We start from the raw sequence: 17,419 nt of genomic DNA, 5'->3' as shown, positions 1-17,419 counted from the left end.
AAAATGTAGTATTTGCTAGGGAAACTGTGCTAAGTACTAGAAATACAGCAACAGACAGACAGACAGGCATTACCCTGCTTTCATGAAGGTAAGAGCCCATGGTCAATAAGATACCAAACCATAAAAGATAAAACAGAGCCAGTGATCAGGCTCGGTGAACAAAAAGCATTTACTGCCAAGTCTGATGACCTGAGTCCCATACGGGAGAGGAGTTCCTCTGACCTCCACATGCATACCATGACACACGCATACCCCACTCCATTAAATAAATATATCTAATTTTTAAAATAAATCAATGGCTCCACCCTCATTCTCTTCCATATTGGGGGGTTGAACCCGGGGTCACACACATACAAAGCCCATACTCAATCTCCCCTTTACCACACTTTATTTTTTATGAGACTGGCCCTTGACTGCATCTGCATGGGTGGCCTCGAATTTCTAATCCTCCTGTCTCAGCCTCCAAAGTGCTAGGATTCGAGGTGTTGCCACTATGCCTATCCAAAAAGAAAAAAGAGGTTTGAGCCTACGCATGTTATGAGCCCCTAGACGTGGTTGTTGGAGGACTGTTAAAGGCTAAATCAACCAAAGGAAGAGACAGATACGCACACAATCAAGCAGGCATTGACACTGGTAATGTCGAGAAGCTTTCCTGTGGATTTGAAAGTCACTGGTAGAGCTGTTTTCTAAAAGAGTAAACACCAGTTTATTGTATCTTTAGAAGTTGTTTCCTTTATAGCAAGGCACAGAATCCATTGATATGGAAATCAGCAAAGAATGCTTTAATGGCTAAACAATTACAGAGCTGTAGAATGTCATTCTACAACATAATACCTAAGAACCACATGAAAGGTAAATGTACGTGAGTGTTCCACATACGCGAGATGGAACATTTCCTAGACGCCGTTCAGAATCATTTATATACTGCCATTCCTTCCTGTGGGTGCACGCCACAGTGTGTGTGGAGGTAGAGGACAGACTTGGTACTTGCTTTTCCCCTTGTTTTATGCTGGCTGGCCAGTGACCTTCCGTGGAATTCCTCTGCCTCCACCTCCCATGTCACTGAAGAACCCTGGCTTACAGACACACTATCACCTCTGGTTTTATTATTCGGGTGCTGGAGATTTGAGCTCAGGTCCTCCCGCTCACACAGTAAGCATTTCACCCACAGAACCACCTCCTCCATCCCTGGATTACCACTCTAAAGACCAAATGATAAGGACAATGGAGAGTGACAGATGCATTACGGGTAGATAATAATGTAACAGTCACGTGTGATTACATGGAACACCTTTATTCCTTTGACATTTTCAAAGTTTCATCCAATAACTGTATTTTCAATTACAATCAATTAATTTCAGAAATAAACATTTGAACATTTAGATCTACTCTGAGTATCTTTTTTATATTGCCCTATCAGCAGATACAATTATATCTATACGTTTCTATTAAAAAGCCAATTACAGGCTGGTAAGATGCTTCAGTGGCTAGAGGTGGTTGCTGCCAAGACGGTCACCTGATTTTGATCTACTGAACACGCACAATGGAAGGAAGAACCAACTCCCGAAAGCCGTCCTCTGAAGTCCACACTCACGCCGTGGTACGAACGCTGCAGCTCTCCCCCGAAGAAATACATAAACGTAATTTAAAAAGTAAGCTGGGCGCGGTGGCACATGCCTTTGTTTCAGCACTCAGAAAACAGAGGCAGGCGGATCTCTGTGAGTTTGAGGCCAACCTGGTCTACATCGAGAGTTCCAGGATAGCCTATATAGGGAGGCCCTGTTTCAAACAAACAGAACAACAAAAATGTATAAAAATTATATCAGGGAGCTAAATTTGAACTATGATATTATCAGAGACCAATCGTTTCAGAAGTAAATACAATAAAATGCTGCAAACTCAGCCTGGATGCAGAAAGCATTCAGCACTCAAAAGGGACCTACAGCAGCTGGTCAGCAGTGGCGCACGCCGTTAATCCCAGCACTCGGGAGGCAGAGCCAGGATCTCTGTGAGTTCGAGGTCAGCCTGGTCTAAAGAGCGAGCTTGAGGACAGGCACCAAAACTACACAGAGAAACCCTGTCTCAGAAAAAAAAAAAGGGGGGGGGAGCAATTTTGGCTGTCATTTTACTTTTTTGAGAAAGGGTCTCATGTAGTGCAGGCTGGTCTAATACTTCCTATGTGGCTCACGTTGGTCATCAACTACTGGTCTTCCTGCCTCTACGTCCCAGGTGCTGGGATTACAAGTGTGCACCATCACACCCAGCAAAACTTTTAAATATATGATTCTAATATGCTATAGAAGAGGAAGGAAAATAATAATAAATAATCCCACGACAAAAGAAAAAAAAAAAAAAAAAAAAGGAAGACGAAAGGACACAAAGTACTAGAAACCGTGCGCGCTGTTCCCGACTCCAGAGGACAGGCAGCATTCAAGCCTCAAATCCTGCGCCAACAGCCGGTGTTAGCCTTCTTAGCACAGCCTCTCCCGAAGCTTGAGCATAAGCCCTTGCGGGCCGCTAAAGCCCGTGGGAGGCTTGCCGCCTGAGTTCCACTGCGGATAAGGCTCAGTGAACAAACACCGGGCTGAACCAGAGTCTGACCTTCCCTTAGGAGGGATTTGGCTTAGGATATGGTCAGGGATTTCAGGCCTCTGTTTGCTTCCCCAAGAAGCACGTGATCCTGCCCAAGCACCCATCCCCCACCTCCCACCCCCACTGGCTTCCTGATGCTTTGGCAAGGTTTTATTGTTACCATTTTCTTCTTTCATGTATATTCCAGAAAACTTTAATTAAAATTGCATACAATAGATTTTCTTGCCTTATGTGATAAAAAAAATTAGGGATACGTTCCCACAGAAAAATACATTTGTGCAAAACACAAAACATGATTGGCACAGACTCATTCCACACAACTTCCTTCGAAAGTAACTAAGTGCAAAGCACTTTGAAACAAGCAACACACAGAACACAGTTCTTAATCACAAGAAATAGACTTATTTTAACACAAATTGGCACTTAGAATATATCGGCAGTGTATCAAGTAGCTCACGGAACCAAGAAAACTGAAGAAATAGGCTGTGAAAGGAAGGAAGAAAGGAAGGAAGGAAGGAAGGAAGGAAGGAAGGAAGGAAGGAAGGAAGGAAGGAAGGAAGGAAAGGCGTCCAGGGCAGCCAAACAGTAGGAACCCCAAGGAGGCCACGCCATATGTGGTGAGGACGCTGCTGCTGACCCTGGCGCAGATGCATGGACTGTGTTCCCACCACAAGCAGCTAAGAGGATAATTAATCACCTTTTCCCTTTTGCATGGGTCAGTTAAGATTCAAATGCAAATCTGATTGGCCAAGCCTAGATGCTATGCAGGTGGAGGCTTAATGGACAAAGAAATGTCTAATGTCCACTTCAACCCACAGTTTGGCCACTTAACATAGTCTCTTTCACTCACCTCCTGGGAGATGCTATGCTCATCACTGTTACATGCTGCTGGTATATGATTGTTTTACTTGAGACAGGTCTGGCTATGTCCTTCAGACTGTTTTTGAGCTGGACATCCTCCTGCCTCAGTCTCCCAAATGCTGGGATTACAGACATATGTGCTACATCATTAAGCATTCCTCGTCTTCTAAACCCCAAGTATCTAGAGCTGAGAGAGCAGAAGTCAGGATTGTATAAAGGGTCATTAGATGGTGTGGTAGTTTGAATAGGATGGCCTCCATAGGGTCATAGATTTGAATGCTTAGGGAGTGGTGCTACTTGAAAGGATTAGGAGGTGTGGCCTTGTTGGAGGAAGTGTGTCACTGGCAGTGGGCTTTGAGTAGCCCAAGCCAGGCCTAGTGGCTATCTCTTACTTCTGCCTGAAAATCCAGATGTAGAATTCTCAGCTCCTTCTCCAGCACCATGTCTGCCTGCATACCACCATGCTTCCTGCCATGCTGATAATGGACTAACTCTCTGAAACAGTAAGTGAGCCCCAATTAAATGTTTTCCTTTATATGAGTTGTCATGGTCATGGTGTCTCTTTACAGCAATAGAACATTGCCAAAGACCACTGTCATTGGGAGGAGTTTCAAGACGGTCCTCAAACCTAATTACTTGGTTCATCTGTGGGGAAAACTTCATACGTGGTCGCTACTTCACAACATGCCACAGAATCATAAGCCAACTTTGTCAGGTTTTTGTTTTCTGACAGTTGATGTGTATATCATAAGACAAAGAAATTCTACGGGCATTATCACATTTCGTCACTCCCGCTGCCCCCATAATATGAGTTCTTTCATCAGTAGCAAATCAGAATGTATAGCAATTTATGAAATTCACCAAGTATGCAATTACAGTGATAGTACAGGCATGATGAACAAGAAAAGAATTTCACAATAGGTGTCTGATTAAACACCAATGCTGCCTGCATGACAGAGGTCCAGTATCGGCAACTTGCTGCCAAATGGCCTACTGGTGCCCCGTTCCCATTATTACACCATTGTTAGGATGCACATTAGAAAATCTAGGAGTGTTAGCAACCACAGACAGGTGGAATACTCCATGGACATCATTCCATGACCCTTGGTGAGAAGAATTCCGTTGTTGAGCCAAAGCTCCTGGTGACCTCTGCCACCAGGAGACTATTTAGCAGCACTGAGTTGACTCAGGAAGGAGATTACCTGTTATTCTTGGAGTAAGCCATCTTCCACACCCTTTTCAGTAGCAATCTCTTTAAGGACATTCATCTGCAGTACAAATAATACGATCTGAGCCCATTCTAGGAGACAACACCAACGATTCCCTGACCAAGCAAAATTAGAAGAATCAATGTGGATGGTGACCTCAATTCGTGGTCTACAAAGGTTGTATGAGGTCAGCAGTGTTATGGGAGTGTTGCTATAAGAATGTAAGTGTCCTATTCAACAAACCCACTTATGCCCTAATCACTTAACTCTACAGTGCTGCTGGACACATTTTGGCTTGACATATCAGATATACCTTTTTTGTTTGTTTGTTTTGCAATAGGTAGCTAAACCACAATTGCCTAATGACATGACTTTCTGATTTTATCAAGACAATTAGTAAGCAACCATTTCTCAAATGGACACAGTAATACTAGAGAAATAGTGAACACACACACACACACACACACACACACACACACACACACACACACAGGATTTATTTGAGTGGCTTATACTCTGTGATCTGACTCTTCCAACGACGGCTGTCTCCCATTGAAAAGTCCAAGAGTGTCTTCTTAACAAGAAATTGGAAAGTAAGATGCACGGAGATTGCTGGGGGAGAGGAGGCATTTTCTTCAGGAGTGTGGCCACTGGTCAGTCATCAGTACTACTGCCAATAACCCTCATTAAACTCACCGGCTCCCAAAGCAAACATAGATACAGACAGACAGACAGATAGACATGGAGATAGAAGACCAGTTGGAAAGAAGAAGTAGATCAGCAGGCATGTGGAGAGAGCAAGAAAGGATAGTATGTGCTGAACACAGACAAAACTCACTATATAAACACGAGAGTCCATTGTACATCGCTAATACATGTTAACAAAAACTCAAAAAAGAATTCAAGACTTTCAATCATATACGTGGACAGGGGACAGGGTTGGGTCAACTTGTGCTCTCTGCTCTCCTCGCTGGTTTTATGCTGCTCAACACTAGCATGAAACCATTACCAGACAAGCATCCACCCCCAGCCAGAACAATGCTCATTCCTATGTCTTCTCTTCTTCGTGTACTAGGGGCCTCTGCGGCCAGTTAGCTTTGCAGTCTGTGGGCTGGACAGATTCTCTCATCCTTCCAAAGCATCCCGGGTGGTACCCCTGAACTAACCAATGATGTGGATGGGGTGTCTCCCAAGTATGTTGGGAGCATGGGAAGCAACCGCAGCACTGGAAGATGAACAGAGGACCTGTCTTGGAAGACATTCTAAGAATTAACCACCTTGCTGGAGGGATGCAGCCGTGGAGGTCAAGTGTTCACTGAAACATCAAAGTCCTAGGACTTATCCAGCGCTGAGTGGTAGACAGGTAGCTTCAGAGGTGTGGCCCACCTTCTGACATCTGGTTCAGAGCTATCAAACTCGAGTTATTCTCTCTCAAGGAGATCAGCTCCCAGGCACCAAGGGTGGAGTCACTTTCTCTAAGCTGTCTGCCTGAGTCAACCCTCCATCATCCTCACCCTTTGGCTCGTCAGCTTCGGGCCCTCTTGCTCCCAGGACTGTCTCTCACCCTGTGACAAGTTAGATCTAAGCTCCCTGACTTCCGGCTGTTTCCTGCATTCGGGCCTCAGTGTAGCTCAGTTCTAAATGCCAGGTTCATTTGCAAGATGGCGCTCAGCCACGGCACTCCCCATCACGCAGAGCGATGCAGTGGGATTGTTCGCCACTGCTGACTCATCCGCTGGAGAAACGACTGCTTTACTAAAACCCACCAGTGGATTTGAGGCTTGTGAGGGCTGCGGGGTGTCTTGAGCGTCGGGTTGCCGTCCTCTGTTCACTCGGACTTCTTCAGGATGGGCCTTCTCCTTCTGCTCCTATTCCAACTTCTCAGTTGTGAGGCCAGGGAATGAAAGCACCCACAGACGAGTGAGGCTTTATTCCAGTCTTATTTTATTTAAAAAATGAAAAAAGGGGAACCTGTTCTTGGCCACAATAGTTCTCCAAGTCCAAGTCTAGAGTGTGCATGTGCATATATGCGTGTTGAGAGGGGAGGGGAGGGAAGGGGTGAGGGATGGGGGTGAGGGATGGGGAGTTGGGGTTTGGGGTTGGGGGTCCAATCTCTTCCAATGCAGCAGCTGAATTCTGTTTTGTATCAGTTGTGGGGGCGGGGACTGGGCAGAAGCAAGACTCCCCAAATCCTCCTACCACAACATCCATCTTCTTAAGGTGATTGGCTCACCTCTGTCTTTGTGATCAGTTTTTCCTCTGAACTTCTGAATCTCACTCGTGGGAACACAGCTGGACATGTGCTACACAGTCCTCTCACATCTGGATTTGCCAGAGATTCTAACCTCTGCTTTTAAAAGTTTGGTATAGCTGGGCCTGGTGCTATAGGAGTTTAATCCCAGCTATTCAGGAAAGTTCAAAGCTAGCTTTTGCCATATAATGAGTTCAAAGCCGGTGGGAACCATGGCAAGACCCTGTCTCAAAATAAAAAAATAATGTAGCTCACTGTAGAGCTCTTGCCTGGCGTATGTGAGACTCCTTCCTCATGACCTCTTTCATGGTCTGCCCACCTCCCTTCCTCTTCCTCTTGTTTCTGCCGGAGTTAACACAATGTGTGTCTCATCTCTCAGAACCATTTATCAGTTAAATTCAGCCAGCTGTCTGGAAACTTTGGTTTAATGGTGGCTTCAAACAATTTATAGGCTAGACACGGTGGTGCAGTCCTATAATCCCAGAATTCGGGAGCTGAAGCACAGGGATCATGAGTTCAAGGTCAGCCTGACTCTACAGAGAGACCCTATGCTAACTGAATAAAAAATGAGGACATGATTGCTACTGCCAGAGGCATCTGGAAGGGTTCAGACTGAACATGGCCAATGGTCTGGGCCATGAGAGGAGAGAAAGGGAACAAGAGTAAAGAGAGAAAAGAGACAAGAGAAGCTGTCGTGGTTTGAATGTAATTGGCCCCCACAATCCCATGATCTCATAGGGAGTGGCACTATTAGGAGGTGTGGCTTTGTTGTAGTGGGTATGGCCTTGTTGGAGGAAGTGTGTCACCGTGGGGGCAGGCTTTGAGGTTTCCTATGCTCAGGATACCACCCAGTGTCTCAGTCAACTTCCTGTAGCCTCCTCATCAAGATGTAGCCAGCACCATGTCTGTCTGCATGCTGCCATGCTCCTCGCTATGATGATACTGTACTGAACCTCAGAACTGTAAGCCACCACCTCAATTAAATGTTTTCCTTTATAAGAGTTGCTGTGGTCATGGTGTCCCTTCACAGCAATAAAACCCTTAACCAAGACTGAAGTCAAGGACCAAGAGGCCAGGAGCAAGCCAGAAGAACAACAGCACATGACCAAAACTGGCTGGATTATATAGGAAAGAGAGGCTGGGGGAGGGGAAGCCTGGCCCCCAGGAGGGAGAGGTTTAGAGGAAGGGGTGGGGTGAGAAGTGCTGGGAGGGGCCACAGGTGCTGAGGGGGAACTGTCCCTGGTTTCTTTCGGACCTGACATTAATACAACAGAAAAATTAACCGTGATTTGGCAAATTATCTGGCCTTTTCACATTCTTAGATTAGGAGTGACATTCTCACAAGCCTAACCTTTCCCCACCAAAGTTTATAATTGAGTAGAAAAAGACAGACCAGATATGTAAGAATAAATATTTTGGAAAAACATGTATGTGTGTGTTCATGTGCACATACATAAGTCTAACTGTGTATTTGTGTTCATATATAAAATAAACCATTATATTAAATTTTTTTTTTTTTTTTGCTGTGTCAAATCAAAATTCTTGCACTTCGTGTACCCTTCTCATTATTTGTTGGCCAACTCTTCCCTACCTTTCGCACCTAAGAAATCGTTCTGGACTAAGCAGCATGTTGTATACCTTCCTTAGCTCAGATTTAGTCATATTTACAGCTTAAGCTCCCTTTCCTGCCCTCCAAAGACAAGTTTGGGAGGAATAGGAGAGCAATGGAGAGATACTAACCAGGTCAACACATCACCAAGGGAGGTGGTGATGATGTGTGGATGGCATTCATATAGAAATGGTTTTCTCTTCTCTGCTAATCTTAACTGTGGGGTAATATTGACGTGCATGTTCCATATAAGCATATAAGCATGACTATTCGGAAGAAGCACTTACAATGAGCTCATGTTCCTAGTAGTGAAAAGATCAATAAAAAAAAAATTTTTTTCCTAAGGTGATAAAGCATGTAACAGTGATCCATAGCGGAAAGGTAAGCTTCAATCATGCAATAAAAGAATATAAAAAAACTATTGATGTTAAGCCTTATGTTAAGATCACAAAGACAAATAACATAGAGTCCTTGCCCGCCAAGAGCTGAGAGTATATCAGAGCGATAGACATTTGAACAGACCATAGGAATGTAGTGTGAGCAGAGCTGTAATAGAGGCACGCAGCATTTGATGGATGCCCACAGAAAGGACTCTAATCTCATGTGTTGGGGGTAGGGGGTTCGGGTGGGGAGGAGACTCACTGGAGAATGTGAGGACATGACAACCTGAGGTGCCTTCTGAAGGATGAGTAGGCGTCAGCTTCTATCTTGCAAGCATATTTTACAATCAGGAGCAATAAATCACTCAGACAGCAGTTAGGTTGCATTTTTATTGAGAACAGTTCCAGTGGCACCCTTTATTCCACCTATCATAACACTTATCATGCTGTATTGTAATTGCCTGTGCTCTTGTCTGCCTCGCCACCAACCTCCAGCTTCTGTGTTGACAGGGCCCTGCGTCAGTCTCAGTCTTAGCTGGATTCCCAGCATCTAGCACAGGACCTGGCAAGGGATGATCAATAAACGGTTTGCAGGAAGAAACGACATCACAAAAAGGTTTACATGTCAGCATTAGACGTAACTGTTGGAGAAACAATAACAACACTTGGCTAAGATACAGTTAAACTGTAGAAGCAGCTTACACATTACCTTACCTCCAGTCAAGACTTAGGATAGTAAAGTCATAAGCTTGGACTGTGTCTTTGATCTGCTGTAAAAGCTCCGGGCACCTGATCACTGCACAGAAAGGCAAAAGAGACAAGAGGCAACAAATCTTTATACTTTTTACACAAAAAGGAGGATTGATTTCCAAGCTCTTTACTTCCCTGTTAAATTTAATGACAAGGATTCCATGTTTTATAAGGGGGGTGGGGGCAAACCTATACAAACATTTGCGTTCTATGGTATAACCTATAGGAACCTACATTGAAAGGGGAGCTAACTTTCCTGATTTCACTGGGAAGCAATAAACGTCAGCTTATGGCTTAATGGTTTATGATGCGTGGAGACTTACCATGGTCCTGTGAAAAACAGCCCACTCCATAAAGGACATTGGTATTTGCAATAAATTAAATCCTAAATAGATGCTAGTGATGGTTCTCAAGTAGTAGAGTGCATCAGAATTATTTAAACGGATACCCATAGATTGGGGACTCCACCCCCAGGGTTGTTGATTAGTAGAACTGGACTGAGGCCAAGTATTTTATATCTAAGTCCCCAGGTCTGTTTGGATTGCCCTTTGCGGACCTCCCATGAGGACAACTGGGCTAGAGGACTGGTTCATTTTATACTAAACCTTTCCGAAGATTCCAATGCTCATTCCCTTCCACTCTTCATGCTAGAAATTTCCACATTTGTTTTTATGAACTTTGGTATGTGAGTGTCACTTAAAAATGTGGAGGAGGGATCATGGAGTGTTGTAATAAACATGCATTATTATTGTCTCTTTTTAAGATTGAACAATACTTTTAAAATTATGTGTCTGTATATGCACGTGAGTGCAGGTGCCTACGGGGCTCAGAAGAGCTCAGCAGCTCCAGCGATGCCACCTGACACTGGCATGCGTAACCAAACTCTGGTCCCCTACAAGAGCAGCAAACGCTATGAACCACTGAGTCATCTCTCCAGCCCTTTTATTGCATTTCTTTGAGTAACAGGATAAGGTGAAATGTCAGAAATATTAGATTGTAATGATGATACTATTACAACTTGCTTTTCTTTTTCTGGCAATACGATAGGGGAATTATCCTGACAATTCCATTCTCATGATGTAAGCAATGCCGGGCCAACAAGATGCCTCACTGGATAAAGATGGCTGCTGCTAAGCCTGATGACTTGAGCTGGATCTCCGAGATCCACATGGTGGGAGAGAGGACAATTCCTGCAAGCTGCCCTCTGACTTCCACACCTGCCGTGGCAATGCACATGACGGCCCGCCTCCCCAAGTAGACAAGTGAGCGCACAGTCTTTTAGGTTGGAAAAATGTTACTTTAAACCTATAAGTGAAGTAAGTATGATGGCACAAGACGGTACCCCCAGGACTCCGGATGCTGAGGCAGGAAGATTATAAATTTAAGGTCTGCCTAGGCTACATAGGAATAGCCTGCGTCAAATTTTGCGAACTTGTATACTTGAGAGGCAGGAGACAGTCCCACTCTCTCTCCCTCCCTCCCTCCCTCCTTTCCTTCCTTCCTTTCTTTCTTCCTTCCTTTCTTTCTTTCTTTCTTTCTTTCTTTCTTTCTTTCTTTCTTTCTTTCTTTCTTTCTTTCTTTCTTTCCTTGGAGTGGTATCTTACTGTGTAACCCAGGCTAGCCTACAATTCAAGATCCTACCTAAGTCTCAAGCATTAGGATTACATGCAGGTACCACCAAGCCTGGCAAGAGATGGTATTATTGTTGTTTTATGATTAAAACATGGATCCTAAAGTCACAGGGCCTGCATTTGAATCCCTAATCTGCCATTTAACAGCTATGTAATTTTGTGTCTGTTAATTAATTTTTTGCTATGGCTCAGTTTCCCTATCTATAATTTGGGAACATACTGTTACATATTATATTGGTTGCTTTTCTGTTGCTGTGACAAAATACCATAATGAAAATCAGCTTGTGGAATGAAGAGTTGATTCTGACTTGCAGGTCCAAACACAGAGCACTGAATGACAAGGACAGCATGGCCACAGGCAGGCCTAACTGCAGAAGCACTAAGCTGAGAGCTTACATCTCTGTCCACAAGCAGAAAGCAGAGAAAGCCAACTGGAAGTGGGACAAGGCTAAGTAGTCTCAGAACCCGTCCCTGGTGACATACTTCCTCCAACAGGCTTCTCATCCTAAATGGTCCATAACCTCTTCAAACAGCGCCACCAACTGGAGGCGAGGTGTTCAAATACATGAGCCTTTGGGGGACATTTCTTACTCAAAACACCATACATATTGTGTAGGGAATTATATAATTACTAAGTGTAAAATGTTTAGAAACATATCCAGCCCATGGTACATATTCTATTTAAGCATTAGCTGCTTATTATTACCATGGTTGTTGTTATTATTACTATTATTAGGGGGAGGAGGAGGAGGAGCATTGCAGTACTAAGTATCAAACCCAGGGACATGAGCTTGCTAGGGAAGCTCTCTATCACAAATCTATATTTCAGCCCAGCTCTTATTATTATTTTGCTTTTGGTCTATTAACCACATCTGTAGATTATGTGCTGTGTGGTGACCATTGCATGCATTACGATGATTGCATCTGGACAAAGAATGTACATGATTCTTTTTTCTTGTTATAATTTTCTAAAAAACACAGTATGGCAACTATTTGCATAGTATTTATGTTGTATTGGGTATTGTATCTACAGATAGCTTAAAATACATAGGAGAATTATGTGGTGAGTGTGTGTGTGTGTGTGTGTGTGTGTGTGTGTGTGTGTGTGTGGTTCAGGAATTAATCTTCCACAGATGCTGAGGGATGACTATATTGTCATAAGTGAAAATATGGGTGCTGTGGGATGGTCTGTATATCAAATGTGTTGCTGATTGGTCAATAAATAAATCACTGATTGGCCAGTGGCCAGGCAGGAAGTATAGGCAGGACTAACAGAGAGGAGAATTGAGAGAACAGGAAGCTGGGTGAGGGAGACACTGCCAGCCGCCACCATGACAAGCTGCATGTGAAGATCCCGGTAAGCCACGAGCCATGTGGCAAGGTATTATGGAAATGGATTAATTTAAGCTGTAAGAACAGTTAGCAAGAAGCCTGCCACGGCCATATAGTTTGTAACCAATATAAGTCTCTGTGTTTACTTGGTCGGGTCTAAGCTGCTGTGGGACTGGCGGGTGAGAGAGATTTGCCCTGACCGTGGGCCAGGCAGGAAAACTCTAGCTACAAATGGCGCCCAACGTGTTGGCAAGAGTTTCCACCTAAAACCTGAGTAAAAAGATTCTAAAACGGAGCTAAAAACAGCTCCCAGTTGTCTCTTTCAAGCTAGCGGTAGCCTGCATGTTTGAGCTACTATGGCGGGTTCCTGGCGTGTGCGCTCGACCTGCAGTATGGCGGGAATGAGGCCTCTGCAAGTGGCACATTAAGCTGTGTGGTGGATTTAGCCTTTGCTACTACAAAAAAAAAAAAAAAAGAGGTTTCTGGGCTACACGCTGCCTTGATAGAAGCATAGACCCACTATTTTTGAGAGTTGATGGCTCCCAGAGCTGGCGGAAAACGTACTACCGCCATGTTGGGAAGCTGAAGTGGGCAGAGCCAGCAGCCATAGAGCCAGCCCCATTTCAGGCTTAGAAGGCTGCAGTTTAAAGCAATAGGCTCAAGCTAATATAAAAAAATAAGCCACGTAAAGATGGCTACCACACAGAGAATCTGGATTATGTTCTCTTTGATATTCGTAACTGAAGAAAAACATTTGATTACAAAAGCTGTTGAGTTACGCCAAAATGTATATTTTAAAGGTACCTTGACTTCAAAATTTGGATGTAAGGATATGTTGCTTTGGAAAGGAGGCTCTGCTTTTGTTTCCACAGAAAGCCAGAGGCTATGGATTTGTTCCAGATTAAGATACATCAGGTTTGACCAGCCAAGACCCCCTGAAAGGTCTCCGATGACACCATGGCCCAGATGATCCAACATCCAGAACCGTTTTAAGGCAACTGGCTCAGACGATATACCCTCATGGACTACTCCATAATCTTAAAATATTCTTTGTGTCCCCATAAGATACAGCGCCCCCCTCCAGCAGGAAGTAGTAAGAGAAGCTACACCCAAATTCCCAAATATACCAAGCTGACTTTGGAGATGTGTAAAGGTTAAAACCTTCCTTTTTAAGAAAAGAAAAGGGGAAGTGCTGTGGGATGGTCTGTATGTCAAATGTGTTGCTGATTGGTCAATAAATAAATCACTGATTGGCCAGTGGCCAGGCAGGAAGTATAGGCGGGACTAACAGAGAGGAGAATTGAGAGAACAGGAAGCTGGGTGAGGGAGACACTGCCAGCCGCCACCATGACAAGCTGCGTGTGAAGATCCCGGTAAGCCACGAGCCATGTGGCAAGGTATTATGGAAATGGATTAATTTAAGCTGTAAGAACAGTTAGCAAGAAGCCTGCCACGGCCATATAGTTTGTAACCAATATAAGTCTCTGTGTTTACTTGGTCGGGTCTAAGCTGCTGTGGGACTGGCGGGTGAGAGAGATTTGCCCTGACCGTGGGCCAGGCAGGAAAACTCTAGCTACATATGGGAAAGATTCAAGGTTCTCAAACTAAAACAGAACAGGAAACCAAAGCAGGTACTGTGGTTTACTGGCCTCTGCAATCAGAGGACTTGAGTGTTTATGTCCATACAAAGGAGCTCTTCCCAAAATCGTATCGTTTCCACTCAACCAATAAAAACTTCCATTTACTTTAGGCTGAGTTGTGGTTAGAAAGTATCTTTCAAAAATATAAAACCATATGCCTTTGGCTCTCATGATGATAGAGTTCCCATTTACACTATTGAAGTCTTTCAAACTGGGAAATTAACATACTAATTAATGTATGCTAATTAAATTCCTATGACACATCAAAGAAGAATGTAAAACCTTTTAAATTTACCCCTAAACCAGGCTGTCCAAGATCAAATCTCTGGATCAAATCTCTTTAAAAAGGAGCCCAAGAAAGAAAAATTACAAAATATATCTGAAAATAATCTACCATGAGTTATATTGAACAAAAACAATAAATAGTAATATTTATCAATAAAACTTTACATGACAGAGCAGTTTAATAGAATATTGTAGGGCCCTGGCCCCCGTTTTGGGTAGCCTGCTGACCTTGACCTTGACCTTGATGTTCTCCCTATGCTAATTCCCTGCGGTTTCCACCCTCCTGAATGCTTAAGGGAAGTTTCTTGTCTATGTATCCTGCATATTGGGCTTTAACAGCTTAGATGCAAGATTGTAAAACATCGGTAGGGAACTTCTGCCCTCCGGGGTTCTCCCATTGTGCTGTAAGTCTGTATTTAAGACCTCCTCCCTCCTTCAATAAACGGCATTCAGCATTCTGCTAAGGCAAATGACCTGCTGTCTCTTGTCTCTATTTTTTGATCCACAGCCCCTCCCTCGGACATGGTGAATGGGTGGTAGTAGGGTGGGCGTTACCGCTACAGAGTATCCCATAAAATATAGCTGTATTAAAGATATCTAAAATGCAAGTTTTATTTTAAAATTAAGAAAAAGGGTGGTGGTGGCACACACCATTAATCCCAGCACTTGGGAGGCAGAGGCAGATGGATCTCTGTGAGTTCAAGGCCAGCCTGGTCTACAACGTGAGTTCCAGGACAGCCAGCACTACACAGAGAAACCCTGTTTCAAAAGAAAGAAAAAGAAAAAATGGAAATCTTGACTACAAGATAGAATTTCAAAAGTACCCTCACTAAAATCATAAATAACCATTGTTAAAGGGGCAGCTAGTGTAGTGAGGTGGATAACAGCCACAATTACAAAAGATGCAATCACTAAGGAAAGAAGTAGGAACAGGGACGTAGATGATCAATTGTGCATCTGCCTGGAACTTTCTAGTGTGAGTCATGAAAGGGTCATATCCTAGGAGACTCCTCGGTCCAAGGGAAATGTGTGGGTCACTCTATTAAAAGACAGGAATAGGATGATGGACTAGAAGGAAAAGGTCCAACCCAGGAATGCCATTACTTAGAAATATCAAGAACTGGGGGAGCAGAACACCTGAAGATATAAGACTGAACTTTCTAGAACTGATGATTATGAATTTGAAAAATAATGGACTAATATCCTTAAGGTTCAGGAATCACAGCAAGCAAGGATGAGGCCCATGTAGTAGTAGGGCAGGTCTAAATCCCAGTACTTGATAGACTGTGATGGGAGACAAGTTTGAGGCCAGCTTGGGCTATACAATGAGATTTTTGTCTCAGCAAACAAGATACCAAGAACGATAGCTGAAAAGGAATTTATCCATACCCATTTTAAGGGAGACTGCAGACATCAAAGACAAAGGGTTCAAAGTTACCGTTGGCAAGGAAACAGATTAGCTATTAAGGAACAAAATGCAAAGTGGCCAAAGATGATGGAAATATCACGCAGAAGCTGATAAACTGATGATTTAAGAAGCTGCATAGACACACAGCTGAAATACGCGTATTAGCAAGGCGAAACAATGGCCCTCCCGACTCCCACCCTGTGCAAGCCTATTCCTCTTGCTTGCTGCTCAAAGGGGAAGGAACATCCTTGCCCGTGGTCTACCTCCAACCCAACCGAGCCTGATGCTGACAGACAGGAGGGGTCTGTACCACCTGGTGCCCACCTTTGCTGCTGCTGGCGTCACCCTGAGACTCTGCATAAGAAAGAGAAGCCCGAGAAGGCCCATTTTTCTAAAGAAACTTTGCTTTGCTTTGAATAGTAGCTAAAAGTAAAAAGAAAGGAAAACGTCACCACGGATTCATCTGAGGGATCTGTTAGTAAGAAATTCGAACTTTGTGACTGATGGCATAGGATCAAATGAATGAATGAATGGATGGATGAATGTATGAAGTAAAGAGTCAGATTTTGAGACTTTTAAAAATATCAGCCCAAATCCTAGAAGTGCTGCAGTGAAAAAGTAAGAGAAAAAAAATCTGGATAAAGGAACCATTTAAGGAAAGGTTGACTTGCACAGAACTTGGCTTGATGAAAATAAATTAATTCATTAAAAATTACCTGGTGAATTCCTAAGAGCAAGCCTGCCCAGTTGGAGGTTGGATATTCACATTAATTCATATGCTTTCGGAGAGTTCTTGCCAAAGGCTTCTGCCTCAATAGTGCCCTAGAACATCTGCAGAAACAAAGCAAAGTTTCTTCAGAAAAACGACCTTCTCAGGCTTTACCATACTCAGCTTTACCACAAAAATTATAAATACATCTGTGTGTATGTGTGTGTATGTATGTGTGTTTTATCGATATCCATTTATAGTTCTTCTTATGGGACTTTGTGATTCAAGCAGCTCGATATATCATTAGTAATAAAACTGAATTCCTTTCAGAATCAATAATTGCTAGCCTCCTTGTTCAGGTACACAAGGCTGAAATTTCTGCTCTATGTATTAAAAGGCGTTATATGATGTTCAAAGGACTCCTTTATTGTGGCAATCAATGTTTGACATTCTAAAGGTTTTAATCATTTATCCTAGAGTCAGATTTTAATAAAATTATAAACTCCCTGGATCTTTAATTACATATTTACCAAGTAGTATAGAGTCAATGCTTCCAGAAGGCTCTTTTGTTCAGAAATAAAAACCTTCTTTTTAGTGTTTTCTCAACAACTACTGGCCTCTCATAAGAGTGATCATAATTGTTGGCATTTCCTATAAAAGAAAATATTCTGGTACTTTCCTTAATATTAGCACAGTGTGAGCTGTGCAATGAATAACTTAATGTATACACGATCAGAGAAAGAGAAGAGAAAGAAAATACAGG

General features: G+C 43.3%; 1 long non-coding RNA gene across 1 annotated transcript; it reads right to left on the bottom strand.

Annotated features, from left to right (window-relative positions):
* Positions 1-1,277: 1,277 nt before the first annotated feature.
* On the bottom strand, positions 1,278-6,696 carry LOC131921735 (uncharacterized). Its single transcript, XR_009382076.1, has 3 exons — positions 6,176-6,696; positions 4,656-4,777; positions 1,278-1,657 (listed from the first exon to the last, which is right to left on the bottom strand). It is a non-coding gene; the product is annotated as an uncharacterized LOC131921735 (long non-coding RNA).
* Between the last annotated feature and the right edge of the window lie 10,723 nt (positions 6,697-17,419).

The sequence above is a fragment of the Peromyscus eremicus genome, chromosome 11 (assembly GCF_949786415.1).
Source record: "Peromyscus eremicus chromosome 11, PerEre_H2_v1, whole genome shotgun sequence".
NCBI lineage: Eukaryota > Metazoa > Chordata > Mammalia > Rodentia > Cricetidae > Peromyscus > Peromyscus eremicus.
This window is presented reverse-complemented; position numbering and strand designations above follow the sequence as displayed.